The 22,209-nt window shown below is 49.2% G+C and overlaps 1 long non-coding RNA gene across 1 annotated transcript in view; it reads right to left on the reverse strand.

Annotated features, from left to right (window-relative positions):
* The window catches only part of LOC140431040 (uncharacterized), a 46,224-nt gene extending 24,489 nt beyond the window's left edge, over positions 1 to 21,735 (reverse strand). Inside the window, exons 1-2 of the long non-coding RNA XR_011949593.1 lie at positions 21,651 to 21,735; positions 21,337 to 21,414 (exon numbers count right to left, since the gene is read on the reverse strand). This is a non-coding gene — a long non-coding RNA (uncharacterized lncRNA). The remainder of the gene's footprint in view (positions 1 to 21,336; positions 21,415 to 21,650) is intronic.
* Positions 21,736 to 22,209: the final 474 nt, after the last annotated feature.

The following is a 22,209-nucleotide window of genomic DNA, read 5'->3' on the forward strand; positions in this document are numbered from 1 at the left end:
GCTAGACACTAGAGGGAACACCAAAGACATCACACACACACACTCAGCCAATAGATCAGTTAGTCGTTTTAGTTGCTGTGATATGAAGAGTCTAAAGTTCTGTTCCTTTTTCGCAAACACCCATTTATTTCATTCCAACAGCCTTTGCACAAAACTCTAACTATACATCACCTGACAGAGGCCACCTGAAGCCCCTTTACATATCAGTGTCAATTAATGGATACTTAACATAAATGAGACAACTAATTGCAGTGTCTCTTAACCCATTACTTAACAGTCTCCCCTTCCCATGCAAGATGTGCAAGGTGACAGACCTCAGCTAGTGTGTACAGAGGCACTCGACAATCACTGTGAGACCACTGGTGACTCCGGTGACACCACGATACTTCCACCCTCATTCGCTCGAACCTCTCCACAAGACAATGCATTCCTGCATGTTCTGACTCCAGACGTGCAGCTTGAAGAAATCTCAGCTGACTCCAGTGAACCTGCTAAGACTCCGGACGGGGAGCATCAACAAACCAAAACTGACTCAGTTAAAACAGACCAGACTCCAGATGGGGAGCAACCAAACGCCGACTCTGATTCACGTAAGCCGGACTTTACTCCAGACAGGGAGTGCCACAACCTCAGTGATGGCACGCTTAGGGTGACAGCAGATGCCACAACGACAGGAGATGGATCACTTAACAATTACACTGGGTCGGTAATAACAAGCAGCGGCTACAGTCCAAGAGGAATACACCAATATTCACCACAGCTATATCCACACATTATTTCCACACCAGCAGTGCAGCCAATAGCAGCTCATGTTGGACAAACCCAGTATTCAGGCATGCAGCAGCCAGCAGTCTATGCAGCATATTCTCAAACAGGTCAGCACTACGGATTGCCCACTAATGGAATCAAGACCGAAGGAGGACTACCGCAAGCGCAATCTGCACGACAGACTTGGTGCTTTAGTTACAGCCCAGGATTTGCTGCACCCCAGCCTGGCCAGACGGCATATTCCTATCAGATGCAAGGTTCTAGTTTCACACCATCACCAGGTATTTATGCGAGCAGCAATTCTGTTTCCAATTCGACAAACTTCAACGGTTCTCAGCAGGATCACCCTTCCAGCACAGCATGTGGCCAGAACCAGCATGCACAGTCTTATCCAACTTCGAGATATGGCACATCCATGATCTCGAATGATACTGTTGATGGTACCTCTTCAACGTCAACACCTTATCAGCTACAAGATGCCATCCGACAGCACCATCACAAACATCGGAAAAAGAAAGGGACTCCAAATCAGACAGCGAAGTGATTTGACCACTTCTTGGTTCCTGTGGCACAGGGACGTTGATGGCGTTCATAACCAAGAGAGACATTTGACCATGATGATTGATGGTTTTTGGACTCACACGAATGATTTGGACTTATTGTTTAATCACTGTTCCCATGACTTGTATATACCTTTCCTTATCTATCTGTTCTTTGTTCAATTTTCTCCAAGTGTGCAGAAAATATGTAAAAAGGGGGGGATGTGGTGATGTGTATCAATGTAAATGCATGTAGGCTAGCTAGACACTAGAGGGAGCACCAAAGACATCACACACACACACTCAGCCAATAGATCAGTTAGATAGGAGATGGCAAATGGACATTCATGATACAGATGGAGGTGACACGACCACAGGGGGGCATTACACCAACCCATATATAAAGGACACCACACACATGATCTGCCTCTTTCCAGTGGAGACAGTCAGTGAGTAGAGACACAGGGTTGATTCAATATTACACCCACCACGTGGATTGCAGCAACTGGTTAGTCAGTCTGGGTAGCTATAGTAGGATTAGCAGTAGTGTCGAACCCGAGTAATAGAAGTGTAAATAGTTTAATAAGCGCGTTGAAGTTATCTCCACGTCTGAACCTTCCTTTGTCAAGTGCACCACAAGGAAGCCGCTTATGTTATGCCTACAACATAACAAATCAGCATCTACTATCTCTGCAGCAGCCATTTCCTTTAAAATGTTCGGATGCAAGTTCTCGGAGTCCTTTTTGAGTGATCCTGATTATTTTAGGTTCCTCCTTCCTGTTTGCCCTTTGATTTTCCACTAGCCTTGCAACATTTTTTGTGCCTTGCACTGGGAAGTCAGATTTTTTTTTTAAACTTGTTCAAGGTTTCTGCCATTTCTTCGTTTCCCATTATTAATTACCCAGTTTCATCCTCTGACAGAATCAACGTACAGTGCTATAAGAATTAGTAGTAGCCCAGAGAACTGGGAAAATTTAATAAAGCAGAGAAGGATGATAAAAAAATAAATGGAGAAATTAGAACATCAGAACAAATTAGCAAGAAATATAAAACCAGACAATATAAGCTTCCACAACTAGATAATAAGGAAAATAATAACTTTGTACGCCTCTTCTACCAATTTGATACCATCCTTAACGTCTGTAGTCACAGATGGTGCATCCTTCTCATAGTCTTTCTTTCTCGATGGAATATAACTTTGTCAAGATTTATGAAATATCTCCTTAAATTTCTGCTGCTCCTTAACTGTTGTCTTAGCTTACTTCCCTCGCCCATTGTAGCCAATTCTGTCTGGGTCAAGTAATGGAGGTTAAAACCCAAGAATACTTAAGAAACAACTGGATTCTGTGAATGGTCTTTGTGCGCAAACTCAGCTGGATTGGACTTTCCTCACCTTTATCCATCCTGAATGGTAGATGTGGTAATCACCACTGTTGTACATATTAGAAGATGTGTGGTAAGACCCTGTACTACAGGTACGGGGATAGTCCCTACCTGCTGGCTCCGCCTAGTAGGTGGAGTATAAATATGTGTGCTCCCTATACAGCAGCCATTTCACCAGCTGCTGTAGGAGGCCACACATCTTAGAGTAATAAAGCCTCAGTTGTATTCAACTCTCGTCTCTGTGCAATTGATCGTGCATCAATTTATTACTCTAAGATTTTCAGAAGATGGACCTCCGCATCAAGCCGGATCACCTGCAGCTGGATCCGCAATCAAGCGACGCCAAAAAGGACTTTCAACATCGGCTAGCTTGTTTCGAAGCTTACATCAGGTTTGCACCAGACCCAATCCTGGAATCTCAGAAGATCCAGATCCTCTACTCGCAGCTGAGCTCCAAAGTCTTACCTTTTAACCGAACTACAACAAAGCCATGGCGCTACTGAAATAGAGAATTACGCCCAGCAGACGAACACGCTCTTCGCCAGACACATACTCTCTACTCGCAGTCAACTCCCTGGTGAGTCCGTAGAAGATTTCTGGTGTGCTTTAATTCCTCTGGTCAGAGACTGTGACTGTCAGGCCGTCATAGCCAGGGAACATTCGAACCTCCTCATGCGGGATGCCTTCGTTACGGGGATAGGGTCAGACCTCATACGGCAGCGACTTTTAGACGTGGCCACGCTCAACCCCGCAGCAACAAAGAAACTGGCGCTATCGATGACGGTCGCCTCGCGCAATATTCAGGCCTTCACCCCCAGCCGCACGGCCCACCCCTCCTACACAACGTGGACTCCGCAGACGGCCGCCGCACCGGGGGCCTCACCTGTGCCACGCGCCAGCCAGTCAACCCCGGGGGACCCCGATGTTACTTCTGCGGGCAACAGAAACAACCCCGCCAACGCTGCCCGGCCCACACCACCCTTTGCAAGGCCTGTGGCAAGAAGAGGCACTTCGCTGTGGTGTGCCAGGCCCGCTTAGTCGCCGCTATTGCCCCGACCCCACTCGCGTACAGACAATGGCCGCCGCCATCTTCACCTCCCCGGACCACGCGCGGCCAGTGGGCGCCGCCATCTTCTCCCCCTCAGACCACGCGCAGCCAGTGGGCGCTGCCATCTTCTCCCCCTCAGATCACGCGCAGCCAGTGGACGCTGCCATCTTCTCCCCCTCAGACCACGCGCAGCCAGTGGGCGCTGCCATCTTCTCCCCCTTAGACCACATGCGGCCAGTGGACGCCACCATCTTCCCCTTCTCGGACCACGTGCGGCCCATGGGCGCCGCCAGCTTTTTCAACCCCCGCCACGTGCGGCCCGTGAGCGCTGCCATCTTGTCCACCCCAAGATCACCAGGCGCCACCATCTTGTATTCCCCACGGCACATGGGCATTATTATTGTTCCAGAACCCGTGCCCCCCGGGCACCCCATCGTTCGACACCAGCGACGACCAGCCACGACTCGCCTCGTTCACGATCGACCAGTCTCGCCTGCACAATCTAGCCACCGCCTCGACAAGCATGAAGATCGATGGGCACGAGACCTCTTGCCTGCTGGCCTCCGGGAGCACCAAAAGCTTTATCCATCCAGATACGGTAAGGCGCTGCTCACTTGCGGTACACCCCGCCAATCAAAGAATCTCCCTGGCCTCCGGATCCCATTTGTCACGATCCGGGAGTACTGTATAGTCACACTCAGGGTCCAGGGCGTAGAATTCAGCGGCTTCCGCCTCTATGTCCTCCCCAACCTCTGCGCTGCTCAGCTACTCGGCCTGGAATTCCAGTGTAACCTCCAGAGCCTAAGCTTGAAATTCGGCGAGACCCTACCACCCCTTACTGTGTGCGGCCTCGCGACCCTTAAGGTCGACCCACCTTCCCTATTCGCAAACCCAACCCCGGATTGCAAACCCGTTGCCACCAGGAGCAGACGGTGCCCAGGACAGGACCTTCATCAGGTCCAAGGTCCAGCGGCTGCTTCGGGAAGGCATCATCGAGGCCAGCATAGCCCCTGGAGAGCCCAAGTGTTAGTGGTGAAAACTGGGGAGAAACACAGAATGGTCGTGGACTACAGCCAGACCATCAATCGGTACACGCAGCTCGACGCGTACCCCCCTCCCACGCATATCTGATATGGTCAATCAGATTGCACAGTACCGGGTCTTCTCAACTATAGACCTCAAATCCGCTACCACCAGCTCCCCATCCGTAAGGCGGACCACCCATACACTGCCTTTGAGCAGTGATGGCCGCCTCTACCATTTTCTCAGGGTTCCCTTCGCCGTCACCAACGGGGGCTCGGTCTTCCAAAGGGAGATGGACCAAATGGTCGACCGGTACGAGTTGCAGGCCAGCTTCCCATACCTAGACAATGTCACCATCTGCGGCCACGATCAGCAGGACCACGATGCCAACCTTGCCAAATTTCTCCACACCGCTACTCTCCTACACCTCACCTATAACAAGGAGAAGTGCGTATTCAGCACGAACCGTTTAGCCATCCTCGGCTATGTGGTCCAGAACGGAGTTGTGGGGCCCGATCCCGACCGCATGCGCCCCCCTCATGGAGCTCCCCCTTCCCCACTGCCCCAAGGCCCTCAAACGCTGCCTAGGGTTCTTTTCACACTGCGCCCAGTGGGTCCCAAACTACGCAGACAAGGCCAGCCCACTCATCCAGTCCACCCTTTTCCCCCTGACGGCCGAGGCTCAACATACCTTCAACCGTATTAGAGCCGATATCGCCAAGGCCGCGATGCACGCAGTAGACGAGACGCTGCCCTTTCAAGTGGAGAGCAACGCATCTGACATCGCCCTAGCCGCCACGCTCAATCAGGCAGGCAGGCCCGTGGCATTCTTTTCCCGCACCCTTCATGCCTCCAAAATTCGGCACTCCTCCGTCGAAAAAGAGGCCCAAGCCATCGTTGAAGCTGTGCGGCATTGGAGGCATTACCTGGCCGGCAGGAGATTCACTCACCCCACTGACCAACGATTGGTAGCCTTCATGTTCAATAACACACAGCGGGGTAAGATCAAAAATGATAAAATCTTGAGGTGGAGGATTGAGCTCTCCACCGACAACTACAGGATTTTGTATCGCCCCGGCAAGCTCAACGAGCCCCCAGATGCCCTATCCCGAGGTACATGTGCCAGCGCACTAGTAGACCGACTCTGGACCCTGCACGACAGCCGTTGTCACCCGGGAGTCACACGGTTGTACCATTTCATAAAGGCCCGCAATCTGCCCTACTCCGTCGAGGAAGTCAGGGCAATCACCAGGGATTGCCAGGTCTGTGCGGAGTTCAAACCGCACTTCTACCAGCCGGACCGCGCGCGCCTGGTGAAGGCCTCCCGTCCCTTTGAACGCCTCATCGTGGATTTCAACGGGCCTCTCCCCTCCACCGACCGTAACATGTATTTCCTCAGTGTGGTCGAGAAGACTCCAGATTCCCCTTCGCCATCCCATACCCCGATATGACGTCTGCCACCATCATCAAAGCCCTCAATACAATCTTTGCGCTGTTCGGCTTCCCCGCCAACATCCACAGTGGCAGGGGATCCTCATTCATGAGTGATGAGCTGCGTCAGTTCCTGCAGGGGTATCGCCTCCAGCAGGATGACCAGCTATAACCCCTGGGGAAACGGGTAGGTGGAGAGGGAGAATGGGATGGTCTGGAGGGCCGTCCAACTGGCCCTACGGTCCAGAAATCTCCCGGCCTCCCGCTGGCAGGAGGTCCTCCCCAATGCACTGTACTCCATTCGGTCGCTACAATGCACCGCCACTAACGACACACCCCATGAACAACTCTTTGCCTTCCCCAGGAAGTCCACATCCGGGGTGTCGCTCCAGACTTGGCTCACAGCTCCAGGACCCGTACCCCTCCGTAGGCACCTCCGACTCCACAAGACGGACCCGTTGGTGGAGAGGGTGCAGTTACTCCACGCTAACCCCCAGTATGCATACGTAGCGTACCCCGACGGCCGCCAGGATACTGTCTCCCTCAGGGACCTGGCACCAGCATGTTCCACACACACACACCCCTCCGGCCCAGCTCCACCCCCCTCCCCCGGCGCACCCAGCAGCAACCCCCCCAGGACCTTCCATCCTCCCCCTGCCCACGCCCGAGGATGAAGAGGATTTCAGCACGTTCCTGGAGTCACCAAGGTCCAGACCAACACCGGAATTGCCGCCACCACTGTGTCGCTCCCAACACCACATCAAGGCCCCGGACTGGCTAAATCTATAATTGGTTTGGGACTATCAAACCACCTGGACTTCCGAAATAATTTTTTTTTTTGCTTCTGTATATTAAACTTGCTCTGTCTATAGTTCTCCACCACCCCCGCCGGACTTAATTTTAACGGGGGTGAATGTGGTAATCACCACTGTTGTACATATTAGAAGATGTGTGGTAAGACCCTGTACAATAGGTACGGGGGTAGTCCCTGCCTGCTGGCTCCGCCCAGTAGGTGGAGTATAAATATGTGTGCTCCCTATGCAGCAGCCATTTCGCCAGCTGCTGTAGGAGACCACACATCTTAGAGTAATAAAGCCTCACTTGTATTCAATTCTCGTCTCTGTGCAGTTGATTGTGCATCAGTAGAACATCTAAAGGCAGAACAATTGGAGGTGTGAGATTATCCAGGTTTATAAATGGCTGTAAGAAATCTTTGTCTTCAAAAAATTGAAGGATTATAAATTTGGAAGACTGTTGTCCATTTTGATGGTGGATAATGTTTGTGAACCTTCATTTCCAAATTCCTATTCGCAACTGTAGCAGCTGACTAACTGGGGAGGATTTCTCACATCTCTCATTCCTGGAATTTTATCAAAGAAACAGAAAATGATGTTGTGGGAGGGGGTGAATGATTATCTTAAATCACAGTCTTCTACCTCCTACTGCAATAATGATTCAGCTTTGTAGAGCATCTTGAACATTCCAAGACACTTCACAGAAGTGTTATTAAATAAAATTTGACAAGCAGCCACGTAAGACAATCAAAATCTTGGTGAAAGAGGTCGGCTTTAAGTGTCTTAAAGGAGAGGAGAGAGGTTTAATGAGGAGATTCCAGAGCTTAGGGCCTTGACAGCTAAGAGCCACGGCTGCCAATGGTAGAGTGATTAAAATCAAGGATGTTCAAGAGGCTAGAATTGGAGGAGCACAGCAAACCTGGAGAGTTGATTGTAGGGCTGGAGATTGATAAAAGATAAAGAAGGGCGAGACCATGCAGCTATTTGAAAACAAGTATGAGAATTTTTAAAAAGAGATATTGCCACATCAGAAGCCAATGTTGCTCAGCAAGCATAAGGTCGATAGGTGGACAGGACTTGATGTGAGTTCGGCTACAAGGAGCGGAGTTTTGGATGAGTTGAAATTTACAAATGGTGCAGACCCTCCACCACCGATGAACAGTTGCAGCTGTGTGTTCAATCCATAAGATGCACTGCAGTAACTAACCAAGGTTCCTTAGACAACACCATCCAAACCCACAACCATAATCACTACCACCTAGAAGGACAAGAGCAGCGGATACCTGGGAACCCTACCACTGGTGGTTCCCCTCCAAGTCACTCACCACCCTGCCTTGGAGATATATCGCCGCTTCTTCACTGTTGCTGGGGCAAAATTCTGGATCTCACTTCCTAACAACACAGTGGGTGTGCTTACATCTCAAGGACTGCAGCGGTTCAAGAAGGCAACTCACCACCACCTTTCGAAGGGCAACTAGGGTTGGGCAATAAATGCTGGCCTGACCAGCGACGCCCATATTCCGTAACTGAATAATAATTTTTTTTTTAAATATGCTGAGGAAAAGGGGCAGAGCTGAGAAATATTAGAGTGGAAGGAAGTGGTTTTGGGTGTTGGTGACGAACTGGGTCGGAATCTCATCTCGGTGTCAATTCCGCCACCGAGGTTGCTAATGGTCTGGTTTAGCCTCAGTCAGGGGAACAGAGTTTGTGGCGAGGACCACAGACAATGGTTTCCATCTTCCTGATAATTATTTGGAGGCAGTTTCTGCTCATCCAGCACTGGATGTTGGACAAGCAGTCTGATAGTTTAGAGAGAATGGAGGGGGTCAAGAAAGGTCGTGGTTAGATAACGCTGGATGTCATCAGGGACCTGAGTGGTCACTTTGGTAAGGTGCGGTCAGCAATGAGGCCGTTTGTTGACACCTGCAGTTTCGGCTCACATGAGAATATTCTCCTGAGTGAGGTAACAAGGACTGAGGCCACTTTTGGAGTGTTGGTAGTGCTGCATTACGGGGTGGAACCACTTTCCTGTTTTTGTCCAATCCCAATTGGTTGCACACAGCACAGACATCCTGGTTTGAAAACAGGAGACAGTTAAAAAAAAGGGTATGGATAAGAATGAACGATGGGAAGGATAGAGGAATGGAATCCAATTTGCTGCATCAGACACGACCCAGCCAAATGCAGTAAAAGCCAGCTGCAACAATTTAACTGAAGCTTGGGATCCTTGGAGCTGAATCAACAGTTTGAACCAGCTGGCAGTTCTGCACCAGAGACTTGCCAAATAGAAGTTGCTGCTGGCGGTGGTCTACCTGCACTTCGGCTGGCTGAGGCCCTAATATTACATATCGCAAAATCTGGCATTACAGGGCAGCGCCAGTCTGGGAGACAGGAATGTGACAGAACAAGGCAGAACTCCAAGCCTCACTCATGTGCCCTGCTGCACCGTAAGTACACGGCACAGAAGATCTGGGTAAGCGTTGACAACTCAGTTATATTTCTGCTGGGTGTTAAAGTTGTGCAATGGGAAGGAGAGAGGCTGGAAAGCCAGCGTAAAATGTGGCACCAGTACCCGCTTCCAGTTTTAACTTATTCTGCTGTTTCCCAAACTCCAGTACGGCATTGCTCCTGAATATCGAACACACTAAACAATGAGAAATTAGGGGAAAATAGTAAATATCTGTTTGTTAATGATATGTCACAGGTACGTAGTGAGTTTATCTGCTTGGTGAAATGGTAATGACAAGTATGTAATACCTCAGGTTGTTGATACTCGTACATGTGAACAATACGATAACAGTGAGCATGTAATATTGACACAGATCTACGGTTTGATGTGTTGGGAGTTACGTGTGCATAATGTGATTCATTTATACAGATAACGCTAATACCAGTGATTTGTTTGAGGGTATAAATGATACCAGTGGTGTGGGTGTGTGTATAATACTGATATCAGTACATGACGCGAAGTATGTTAGGTAATTAAAATATTATGGAGACACAGGTCATGTCCAGGAAGCATGCCGTTGTATAAACCAATAGTTGAATTATACAGGACACCTCTGCATTGTGGCCCTTCGTGACTGTGGAAAAATTCATGTTGAACATTGTTTAATGATGGTGATTATACTGTGTCAATTAAATGGTTCTGCATGCAGTGTGCTGTGTTATTACTGGTATCTGTCAGATACTGCATCCCCAGAATTACTAGCGGATAGGAAAAAACTGTAAATAAATGCAGTTCGATTTGATCTCCACAGATGGGACAGTGCAACAGTTGGGGCGGGTGAAAGTGGCAATGGAGGGAAAGTAAGTCGGATCCTGGCATATCAACTGAGGAAATGGGAGGCAGAGAGGGAAATTGTCCAGATTGGGGTGCGGGATGGGGGGCTGGTTTCGGCTCAGAAGAAGGTGAATGGGGCATTTAGGGCCTGCTACGAGAGTTATACAGGTCCCAACCACCTCTGGATGAGAGGTATGGTAGAATTTTGGGGGGAGTTAGAGTTTCCCAAGATGGGGAGAAGTTGCGGGAGGAACTGGATGCTCCATTGGAGTTGGAGGCGATCAAGGAGGCGCTGAAATGTATGCAGCAGGGGAAGGCACCGGGGCTCAATGTGTTCCCAGTGTAATTTTATTAAAAATGCATAGATCTCTGTTGTTGTGGATGTTCAGGGATTTCTTTGAGCGAGGTGCCTTGCCACAGTCACTCGGGTAGGCGTAAATTTCCCTGCTCCTGAGGAAGGACAAAGACCCTGCAGACTGTGGATCATATCCTCCGGTCTCCCTGTTAAACATGGACGCGAAGCTTCTAGCGAAGGTGTTGCCGTTAAGACTGGAGCCTTGTCTCCCGGAGGTGGTGGGAAAAGACCAAACAGGATTTGTAAAGGGGCCTAGGCTGACGGCAAATGTGAGACAGTGTTGAACATGGTTCTTACCCCTGGGGTGCCTCTGTTTCCGGTGATCATTGTTTCGCTTGATATGGAAAAGGCAGTCGAGCGGGTTGAGTGGGACCACCTGTTTGCGATACTAGAGTAATTTGGGTTTGGACCGGGCTTCGTAATGTGGGTGCGGCTGTCGTGTGCAGTCCCATCTGCCAGTGTTTGCACTAACAAAGTGACCTCTGAGCCCTTTCGACGATACTGGAATACAAGGCAGGCATGTCTGATGTCCCCTGTGTTATTTGCATTGACAATAGAGCCACTAGCCATGGTGTTGGGGGCTTTGAAAGCATGGGAAGAAAAAGTTATAGGAGGGGTGGAGCATAGGGTCTCGCTATATGTTGACTATTTGCTATTATATGTTAGGAATCCAAAGGCTTCAGTGGAAATCATTATGGGGATCTTGTAGCATTTTGGGGTCTGTTCTGGCTATAAGCTAAATATAGGCAAGAGCGCATACTTTGTGGTTGGGGCACCTGGACAGAGAGGGGGGCTGAGGGGGTTACCGTTCCGATTAGCAGGAAGTAATTTTCAGTATCTGGGGTCCAGATAGCAAGGGACTTGGGGGAACTCCAGAGGTTGAACTATATAAACCTGGTTGTAAAATTCAAGGCTGACCTGCAATGATGGGATGGTCTCCCACTATCCCTGCGGGCCGAGTACAATCGGTTAAGATGAATATCTTGCTGAAATTTTTATTTATACTCCAGTGACCCCCGGTGTTCCTGTTCAAATTGTTTTTCAGAGAGATTGACCGGCTTGTGACTGGGTTTATTTGGGCGGGTAAGGGCCCAAGGATCAGGAGGATGGTGCTTCAGAGGGAGAGACAGCAGAGGGCTTGGCCTTGCCAAACTTTCAATATTACAATTGGGTGGCTAATGCTGAAAAGGTGCTGGAGTGGTGCGGGAACTCAGAGGAGCTGTGGTTCCCGGTGGAAGCAGAATCCATCAGTGGGGCAAGCCTGGGGGCGTTGGGAATGGCTCTGCTCCGGTGATGCCAAAGAAACACTTGTTCAAAATTTGGAGACAGCTCCTGTAGTGATCTGTACATCCATCTCACATACACCAGGGACTGCAGACAAATGTAACAGCCACAGCATCACTAGAGGGCATCAGAGGGATGGGTATAAAGGGTCCAGCCCAAGGTAGGATCCGCCTCTTTCAGAAGAACAAGGCTAGAGAGCAGCAGGAGACAGAGACAGCTCAGCATTGGCAGCTTACCTTAGCTTCACTGGTCATACCTCTTGACTGTATTACATCTAGTTACGCTCTGGAAACAGAACAAACCTACTGAATAAAGTGTTTGTGTTAACTGGAAGTCTACAATCTTTATTCAGACTTAGAGAATAATATAGCTCCATCAACATTTCAATTTGAAGGCTGCCTCAAGGCGAGCTCGCCCCTGTAAAAAAAACAGTTATTCAAGTCTGCGAGGCTGGATGCTAAGTTTAGGGAATGGAAGGAGAAGGGGTTGGAAAAGGTGGGAGATTTATTTTTAGCAGGTCGGTTCGCTAGCCTGGGGGAGCTGAAGGAGAAATATGGGCTCACAGATGCTGGTGGTTTCAGGTATCTCTAGGTGCGCAGCTGGGTCAGAAGGTACTTTGCAGCCTTCCCAGTGAAGCAGCCTTGCTCGAGCGGATTCTATCCGCGGAGGTGGCATATACCAGCTGATAGTGGAGAGGAGTTGGGCTCGGTTGAGAGGATGAAGGTAAAGTGGGCAGAAGGACGAGGGTCAATTTTGTAGGAGGAGGTTTGGAGCGAGGCACTGAGGAGGGTGATTGCGACCTCGTCCTGTGCGAGGCGGAGTCTCATTCAGCTAAAAGTAGTGTTTCGAGCACAGCCCATGAAGGCTTGAACGAGCTGTTTTTTTGACAGGGTGGAGGATAGATGCGATTGTTGTTCGAGGGAGCCGGCACGCCACACCACAAGCACATGTTCTGATCATGCTCAAAGCTGAGGGGCTTCTGGAGGCCCTTCTTTGATACCATGTCGGCAATTTTGGGACTTTCTCGGCCCTCTGCAGCTGTGCAGGACTTTGATTTTTCCTCTCAGTTTCTCGAGTCTTGGTGGAGCGCTCTGGACCCTCTGGAAACAATACTGTGTTTCCTGCAAAGTCATTGCCCAGCCAGGGGTCAGCCTCTTGAATGGGTAAGTTCAGAATGACCACTGTCACTACACAGTGACAAAATTATTTTTGAGAAATATTTTCATTCAACATTTAACATTTTTACATCAACAGTACCCGATTGCCCCTGACTCTTCAGCGTGGCTACCACTACCGGATTCCCAGAATACTTCCCCAGGGCCAGCGGTAGCTCCGCCGCTGCTAGTGCCACCAGCCCCAACCCCTAACATGACCCCGCCTCCGTCTGCACCCACATAGCCTCCGTCTCCTTTCTTCAGCCCCGCACATTTCCTGCATTCGCCGCCCAGTACTAGTGCAACAGATTCGGAAGAGCCAAACCTCCCGGCTGCCACCTGCTTTGGAGCACCACCTTCCTTTACATCGCCATTTTCCCTGCCCACACAAACGACGAGACCAGCCTATCCACCCCTCAGAAAAATGCCTTTGGCAAAAAGACAGGTAGGCACTGGAATAGAAACAAAAACTGTGGCAAAATATTCACCTTGACCCCCTGTACTCGGCCAGCCAACGGCAAAGGAAGACTGTCCCACCTTTCCAAATCCTCATTCACCTTCCCTAACAGCCTCGTGAAATTTAGCTTACCGAGTCTCGCCCAGTCCCACTCTACCTGCACTCCCAAGTACCTAAAGTAAGTTGTCGCCACCCCAAATAGCAACCGTTCCACTCCCGCCCCAACACCTGGAGGAGACACAACAAAACACTCGCTCTTCCCTAGATTCAATTTATAGCACACAAACGTCCCAAATACCCCTAGCATCCCTATTAGGTCACTCACCGATGAGCCCAGGTAAAATGTACAGCACTAACTCATCTGCGTACGGAGACACCCTATTCTCCAACCAACCCCTCACTCTCTCTCTCTATAAGCCCGAATCCGTCTGCGCAATCTGCAAGGGTTCAATCGCCAACACGAACAAGAAGGGGGGCATAGGGAACCCCTGCCTCGTTAATAGCGAGAAGTACTCTGACTGCATCTCATTCGTCCACACACAAGCCGTCAGTCCCCTATATAGCAAATATCTCCACTCTATTCTGTCGAATGCTTTCTCCGCATCTAATACCACTACCACTTCTAACTCCCTCCCCTCTGCCGGGGAAAGCACCACATTTAGCAGCTGCCGCAAGTTCGCCGACAGCTGCCTGCCCTTGGCGAACCACATCTGATCCTCCCCCACTACCTTTGGAAGATGCTCCTCCAGCCTCACCGCCAGCCCCTTCACCAATATCTTTGCATCCAGATTCACCATACAAATGGGCCTATATATGACCCACAGTCTGTAATGATATGTTGGGTTAGTGAAGGGTTAATTATCACATCTTTGTGTAATTCAAACACTAGAGGGCACCACCACTTCTCTGTATATATATCAGACCTCAGGGAATGCTGGGTAGTTAGTGAAGGGGAAAGCATGAGAACAGCCCTAGGAGAAGATTAGATTAGATAGAGTTAACGTGAGGTTAGATCTTGGTGTAGTTAATGACTACTTAGATTATTGAGTACTGCTAGACAGATTCAATATTACTTTATTAATAACTATAGCTCAGTAGAGTATGGGAGCTACATTTAATTAATAATTATACAATAAATTAGTTTTGTTTCAATCTGATGATTGGTGGATTCTTTGTCAACAACACAACGGACCATTCTGGAAAAAAAGACAAAGTACACAACATATTACCACCAAGGGTAATATAACACACTCCACCGGATCCTTCTCCCTTTTCAGTAACACTGTCTTTGGCAGTCCCCTCTTTGCCATCGTATTCCCAAACATTTTCACCATCAGCGGCACCAACTTGACTTTGAACTTTTCACAAAATTTCACCGGGAACCCATATGGCCCCGGCCCCTTACCTGACTCCATCTTCCCTATCGTTGCCTTCACTTCCTCCAACCCTAATGGCTCCTCTGACCTGGCCATCTCCTCCTTTGCCACCTCCAACCACTCTAGTCACTCCAGAAACTCCCTCATCTCCAACTCATCCTACAGTGGCTCTGACTTATATAACCCCCTGTAGCCACCTGGGTTGGCCACTTCCCGACTTAAAATGGAGAACCACAAAGGCTGAAGGGAAATTCAGCCAACACAGGCAAAGACTAGCAAGTGCAGAAATCATGTATATTGAAACCTGCAAAACAACCAGACAGCACTGAAACCAGCCGCCATCTGCATAGTAATGCAGCAGCCATCTACATAGTAATGTGCGATTCCCAGGCACAATGGCAACAGTTAAGGTAGATAAAGCCAAGCCAGACTCCTCGGCGCCAGCAGGAGCCAAGACAAAGGAAGGACAACGGACATTTAGGGACCGCCCAACGATCAGAGAACAACTCCAGTATTGGAGAAATCGATCCAAGTGATCGGAACGCAGTCCAATCACTTGGAACCAGGTACGGGGTCCGTCCCGAAGGGCGGGAAGCCCCTGGGGACTATAAAGTAAAGCCCCCAAGTTAAAATCGGTCTTCTTGACAGGGTCACTCAGCAACTTGAAGCAACCCCTGAGAATGAATTGTCTAGCGGCCGCCAACCAAGTAAGTCTCAAGTCAACGCTCGCTACGAAATAGGCGCTCCTAGCTACCAGTCCATACCAGCTTTTGAATCCTGCAGACTCAGGACCTGAACGAAAGGCCATTTGTTCCCCTGACCTGGTGGGCCAGTCCGAAGCTAAGTATTGGTCTTTTAGTGATAGGAATAATCTAGAAAGTAGAGTTTATGTATGAGTAGTGATTTACTGTGTATAATAAATGTGTTTTGATTTGAATCTTACTAATTGGTGTGTTGAGTTATTGATCATTACTTGAACTTGAACCTCGTGGCGGTATCATAAAGATACCTGGCGACTCTAGAGCAAAGGTTAAACAAACAGAGCAAATTACGAATTAAGAGCCAACCAAAAGTTAGCAACATATTACTGGCGACATCCTGACGGGACCCGACTTAGAAGTGGCTGAACCACTCCGGGAGAACCCAAAATTTGAATTAGAAATCCAATTGGGAACAGAAAAACCACAAGTGTTCAAGCAGTTCTGATCAATCCTCATAATTCAGAAGTGTGTTAATGCATGCATAACTAACAGGGCGATAAGGTAATACTGATAGATTTTTATTGCGACAAAACTGTCGGGAGTTTGTATTCCGGAAAATAGCGAAAGCCGTACCCGTAATTACAGCACCGCCTTAGTCCCCCTTGTTCCAAATTTTAAGAGAAGTATTTAGAGAGGAAAGATGGCAATGCAGGCAATGCAGGCAATACAACGCTTCATGAACCCCGAAGAATTTGTGGTCGCAGCGACCAGCAGCAGTAGAGTAGGACAGGGTCCCGTTTGGGAAGAGGAAATCAGAAAGTACCTCAAAGGGAAAGGATGGCCCCTTTGGAGCGAATTCTGTGACAATGAGGAAACAGGACCCGGGAGTACAGGACATACTTGGTGGGAGAACCTATCAGAAATTCATAAGAAAAGCTTGGGAAAAGCTCGCAAGCCGATGGCACTCGTGTCCTGTTTGGCACAATTGCGAGGCACAGCGGAGGTCGTTCGGACGCTCCGTAAAGAGATAGAGGAGACACATCGAATGAGTAAGGTCGATGTGGGCGAGATAGAGAAAGAGAACCTAGAATTAAGAAGGAAGTTAGCAGCAAAGGACGGAGAGGTGGATGATGCCAAGTGGGCACACCAGTCGTGTCTGGCGCACCTAAGCAGCTTCCAGACACAGTACGAAAAGGCCTATCAGGACACGCAGCGTGCAGTCCTGGTAAGAGAGGAAACAGAGAAACAGGTAGAGGCATTGCAAAGGCAGTGTAGCAACCTGAAAGCAGCATTACGAGCACTCCATGCTGCCACCACGGAGCACAGACAAAGCTCACTAGATCACGCAAAGTGCCGGAAGCAGATTGCAGAACTGCAGTCTTTACTTTCAGTTCAGAATGGATTCCAGAGCACCTTTGGATCCCAGTTAGGTGCAGAAGATGGCCCAGATTGGGAAGAATTAAATGAGACCGCGCATAGATATGTTCAGGGAACATGTGCACAAGGAAAGCCCCAGGAGAGAAAAGCACCCCAACCCCCCACAGAGCAGATAGTTCAGGCACCAATGAATCCAGTAACCACCCACCGCACAGTCACATCGGAAGGAGACACGGAATTCCTGTACACCACCCCCTTAACCGTGACCCAATTACGGGACGCGTGCGAAAAGATCGCACCGTTCCTCTCCACCTCAGACCCCCACCACTTCTTTGCTAGAGTAAAGCAGCAGGCGACCATGTACGGCCTGGACGAGCGTGAGCACGTGAAGCTCACAGTTTTGAGTTTAGACACTTCGGTCGTAGCAGCCCTGGCCGACCCACAGAATGTAGGAGGAGGCACCCTTGCAGAAATGCACGCAGCGATCCTAGACGCGATCGGCTACAACAGAGGTGACCCCGTAGAAGGCCTGAATAAGTGCAGGCAGAAAGACAGAACACCCCACAGCGTTTGCTGGACGCCTGTGGATTCATTTCACAGCAGTTTTTGGAAATTTAGAACGCGCCCATTTGTCCCAAGACGGTATGGCCAAATGGACCCGCACCCTTATCTCCCATGCCACAGAGGCAGGACAAAAAGCCTGTACGAATTATGACCCCCCTCAGAGGAAGCCCACAATGAGAAATGGGTTTCAAAAAGATTGTCCCGCACCTGGGAGCAGTCTGTACAAAACAAACCCGCAGTTAGGAAACGCGAGGAACAGCAGACAGAAGCAGACATCCACACAGTGAAAACGCACCAGAACCACGCATGGGTGAACGAAGGCAGGAACAGCCCCCCACAAAAGCCACAGGAGTGTTACAACTGTGGACAGTTAGGACACTTTGCACGAGAATGGCCCCATGAAAGCCGCAGAGAGCCCAGCAGGCAGGCACTCTGAATAAGAATAGGACAGAGCCCATACATAGTGTGAGCACCCGTTCAGACCAGACGGACCTGAACGGAACGGACTGACGGTGTTCGGGCTCCCCCAGTTGGGTCTGCGACACCCTTTGGGATAGGTCCGGCCGACCAGTAGTTGCAGCAAAGATACGGGGACAGCCCATCGAATTCCTCTGGGAGACAGGAGGGTCCCGCACCACAATCAATTCCTCCACCATATTCCAGAAAGACACGTGGCCCACTACAGCCACCATCACCCTCAGTGGTTTCACAGGCCACTCACAACAGGGACACATCACCGCCCCTGTACCCATTCAAATCAGCAACATCACCACCAAGCACCCCATAGTCTTAGTCGACCTGTCGCACACAGCAGGACACATTTTGGGCATCGATTTTATGAATTCCCACAACCTGTCATTTGATCCAGGCAACCAATGTGTCTGGAAAATGGCAAAATCCGCAAGAGCCCCCGCAATGCTCACAATAGGTGAATACGCCAACAAGATTAGCGCAGACGGCGAATTCTGGTTTGACCCGACCACGATTAGCACAGACCAGCAGGTTAGGGCATTTCTGCAGAAGCACAGGACAGCATTCGCGACCCACAAACACGACTGTGGCCGGATGACTGGTTCCGTTCAAATCACAGGACCTGACCCTAGACCCCAAAAGCAATACAGATCTCCCCAAGAGGCAGAGGGAGAAATCGCAAAAGTGATCGACTGCTTATTAGAGCAGGACGTACTCAGATCAGTATCCTCCACTAATAATGCCCCGATTTGGCCAGTGAGAAAGCCCAATGGATCATGGCGACTGACCATCAATTACTGGGAGCTCAACAAAGTCACCCCCGCAGCAGCCCCCACGGTAGCCACAAGTCCCGAGACCATGCTCAAACAGGGACTCAACTCACAATACTTTACGGTTTTGGACGTCAGTAATGGATTCTGGTCCATTCCATTGGCAAAAGCGTGCCAATATAAATTTGCCTTCACTTTTAAAAATCAGCAGTACACGTGGACATGCCTTCCACAAGGATTCCACAACTCCCCCTCCATTTTCCACCGACAGCTGGCAAATGGTTTGTCAAAATTTACTCGCCCCGAATGTCTGGTCCAGTATGAGGACGACCTATTACTGCAGACAGACACCAAGGCAGAGCACATCGAGCTTCCGGCCGAACTCCTGGAACTCCTACAGAAAATTGGTTGCAAAGTAAACCCCAAAAAGGCCCAAATTTTGGAAAACAAAGTGATATATTTGGGTACGATTATCACGCACGGTAAACGCGAGATTGAGCACAAAAGAATTGACTCGATTGCCAAATTGCCCCTTCCCCAGAATGTTTCAGCCGTCCGGTCGTTTTTAGGACTGGTTGGCTACTGCCGAAACCACATTGACGGTTTCGCCGGCAAGGCAGCACCCCTCTCGGAACTCCTAAAGAAAGGAGCCCCTTGGGAATGGCTTCCGCAGCATACGGATGCTGTGGATGTTTTAAAGCGCGCACTCATTGCAGCCCCCGCCCTACAGGTTCCAGACCTACTTTCCCCTTACGCTATCGAGATAGCTAGCACAGACCACACCCTTTCGGCCGTGCTCCTCCAGGAACGGCACGAACAGCTAAGACCCGTGGCTTACACATCCAGACTTTTAGATCCTGTGGAGCAGGGATTTTCGGCCTGGGAAAGGCACCCGCTCACAGTTTTCTGGGCAGTTCAGTATTTTTCCTACATAACCGGACTAAACCCCATCACAATCCTCACGGAACACACCCACACCCAACTTTTACGTGACGGACGACTTAAGGACGGTACAGTTAGCCAAATTAGAGCAGCTAGATGGACCCTTATTTTGCAGGGACGGGACATCACCATTAAAAGGACCAAGACCCACACTTTCCTAGCCGATAACCTTCAGTACCCAGGCACCCCCCATGAATGTGAAATCATCTCACCGCACCACAACACAGGCCCCTTTATTGCAAAATCACCCCCCAGAAAGATAGGTAGTTCACCCCAGAGCCCCCAGCACACAGACCGTGTGCACCTTTAAGGATTTATGTGGATGGTTCTTCCACTATATTAGAAGGGAAGAGCATTACAGGATGCGGCATATATGTCGAGGACACGCAGGGACGCGCCCTAGAAGAGATCGCCTTAAAGCTCCCAGGCCACTTAGGTGCACAGGCGGCAGAACAAGCAGCCGTTGCGTATATTGTGGATCACCCAGATTCTTTCCCCAGCCTGTTCGCATACACTGAGGAAGAATTCAGAATGTTCAATTCCCCTAACAACACGTTTTTCAGGATTTGTGGGAGAAAACCAGAGCACCCGGAGGAAACCCACGCAGACACAAAGAAAGCGTGTAGATGCCACAGAGACAGTGACCCAAGTGGGAATCAAACCTGGAACCCTGGCTAGTGCTAACCCCTGTGCTACCGATTATAGTTAATCCAGTCTCTCATTTACACACTCTGGTCTTCCAGGAGTTGACCTGTAATTTCTTGATTGGAAGCCCAGGGGGCGCGAGAGGCCGACGTCCTAGCCTTTGCCTCTCGGGTGGCCCGGAGACTGATCTTACTAGGGTGGAGGGACTCGGAGCCCCTGAAGTCGGGGATGTGGGTTAGTGATGTGGCGGGGTTTCTCAGACTCAAAAAAATTAAATTCGCCTTGAGGGGTTCGTTGCAGGGGTTTGCTCGGAGGTGGCAGCCGTTCATCGACTTCTTTGAGAAGAATTAAACTGTCAACGGAGGTGGGGGGAGGAAAGGGGAGGCATGGGAGGTGGTTGGGGAAGGTGGAACTGTTTTTGTAAGCCATGTTGGCTGGGGTTTGTGTCCGGGGGGATTTGTTGGGTATATTATTGTGGCTTAGTTTTTATTGAAATTTGACGTTTAAAATTGTTAAAGTTATAAATGCCGCAATAAAATATTTTCTAAAAGACAAAAAAATTCTTGATTGGCTTCAATAATTTAAAGTTGAAGAGTGGACTTTGTAAAATGAAGGGTTCAGAGCAGGTTGCAAAGTTTCTAGGAGGTTGGATCTCAGGTGAACGTTAAAACTACTTAAGTATTTGAGCTGTTTGATGACCAGTAGCTAGTTTCGGAGCATAGTTCTCTGATGGATCTGCTGGGTCCTCTGGTAATAAAGGTCCAGTCCCTGAAAATAATTATCACATGACTTCTGATGCCCATTCACTTTAGTTTGGATGCAGGGTTAGGGGGTGGCATTATGAAACGATTGGAAGTTGTCGGAGGCTATAGAGTTTCAATCTTCCCTTTTGTCCAGGCAGTCGGGAAACTCCGTAATCCTTAATGAATGAATATCGCTTATTGTCACAAGTAGGCTTCAAATGAGGTTACCTTGAAAAGCTCCTAGTTGCCACATTCCGGCGCCTGTTCGGGGCGGCCGGTACGGGAAAAGAACGAGATGTGTGAATTCTGCAAATGAGAAAAGAGATGGCAGCCTTCAGTTATGAAGAAAGATTGGAGAAGTTAGGAAGGTTTTCCTTGGAGAAAAGAAAGCTCAGAGGAGATTTGATAGAAGTATTTAAAATCATGAGGCGTCTGGACAGAGTAGATATGGAGAAACTATTCCCACTTGTGAAAGGATCAAGAATGAGAGGGCACAGATTTAAAGTAATTGGTAAAAGAAGCAAAAACAACACAAGGCAAACCTTTTTTATCTAGCAGTTAAGGCCTGGAATGCACTGCTTGACAGTGTGGTGGAGGCTGGTCCAAGTGAAGCACTGTGATCTGAAAATGAAGGATGTGCAGGATTAAGGTGAGAAAGTAAGAGACTGGCACTAATTGAATTGTTCATTTGGAGATTAGGTGCATATATCCATATTTAATTTAGTATACACCCCCAGATACTTGATACTGCTGTCGAGGAGTACGAAAAGTTATATGATTTAACAAAGCCATCTTAACAGCTTGTTTGTGTCCAAATTTTAAAAGCATTGACTGAAACTTCAGGACATGGCGTACCTATACTAGGCAATGACATTTAAGAGCTCAAAGCTTTGTCCTGAGCTCAAATTATTTATCTGTCTAGTGGTATCTCCACTGGGGTACAATCTTTCCATATTCAGCTCAAGCTCTCTTCTTTCCCCATCTATTTGTGCCTGCAGATACATTCCTGCCTTTCCCGTCTCAAAGGCCCTCTCTCTCTCCCATTCCTGGAGTTAGCCCTCCTCCCTTTCTTCTCTTTCCTCTTGTTTGAAATTCTAGTTC

This window comes from Scyliorhinus torazame, chromosome 10, assembly GCF_047496885.1.
Source record: "Scyliorhinus torazame isolate Kashiwa2021f chromosome 10, sScyTor2.1, whole genome shotgun sequence".
In the NCBI taxonomy this organism is placed as follows: Eukaryota; Metazoa; Chordata; class Chondrichthyes; order Carcharhiniformes; family Scyliorhinidae; genus Scyliorhinus; species Scyliorhinus torazame.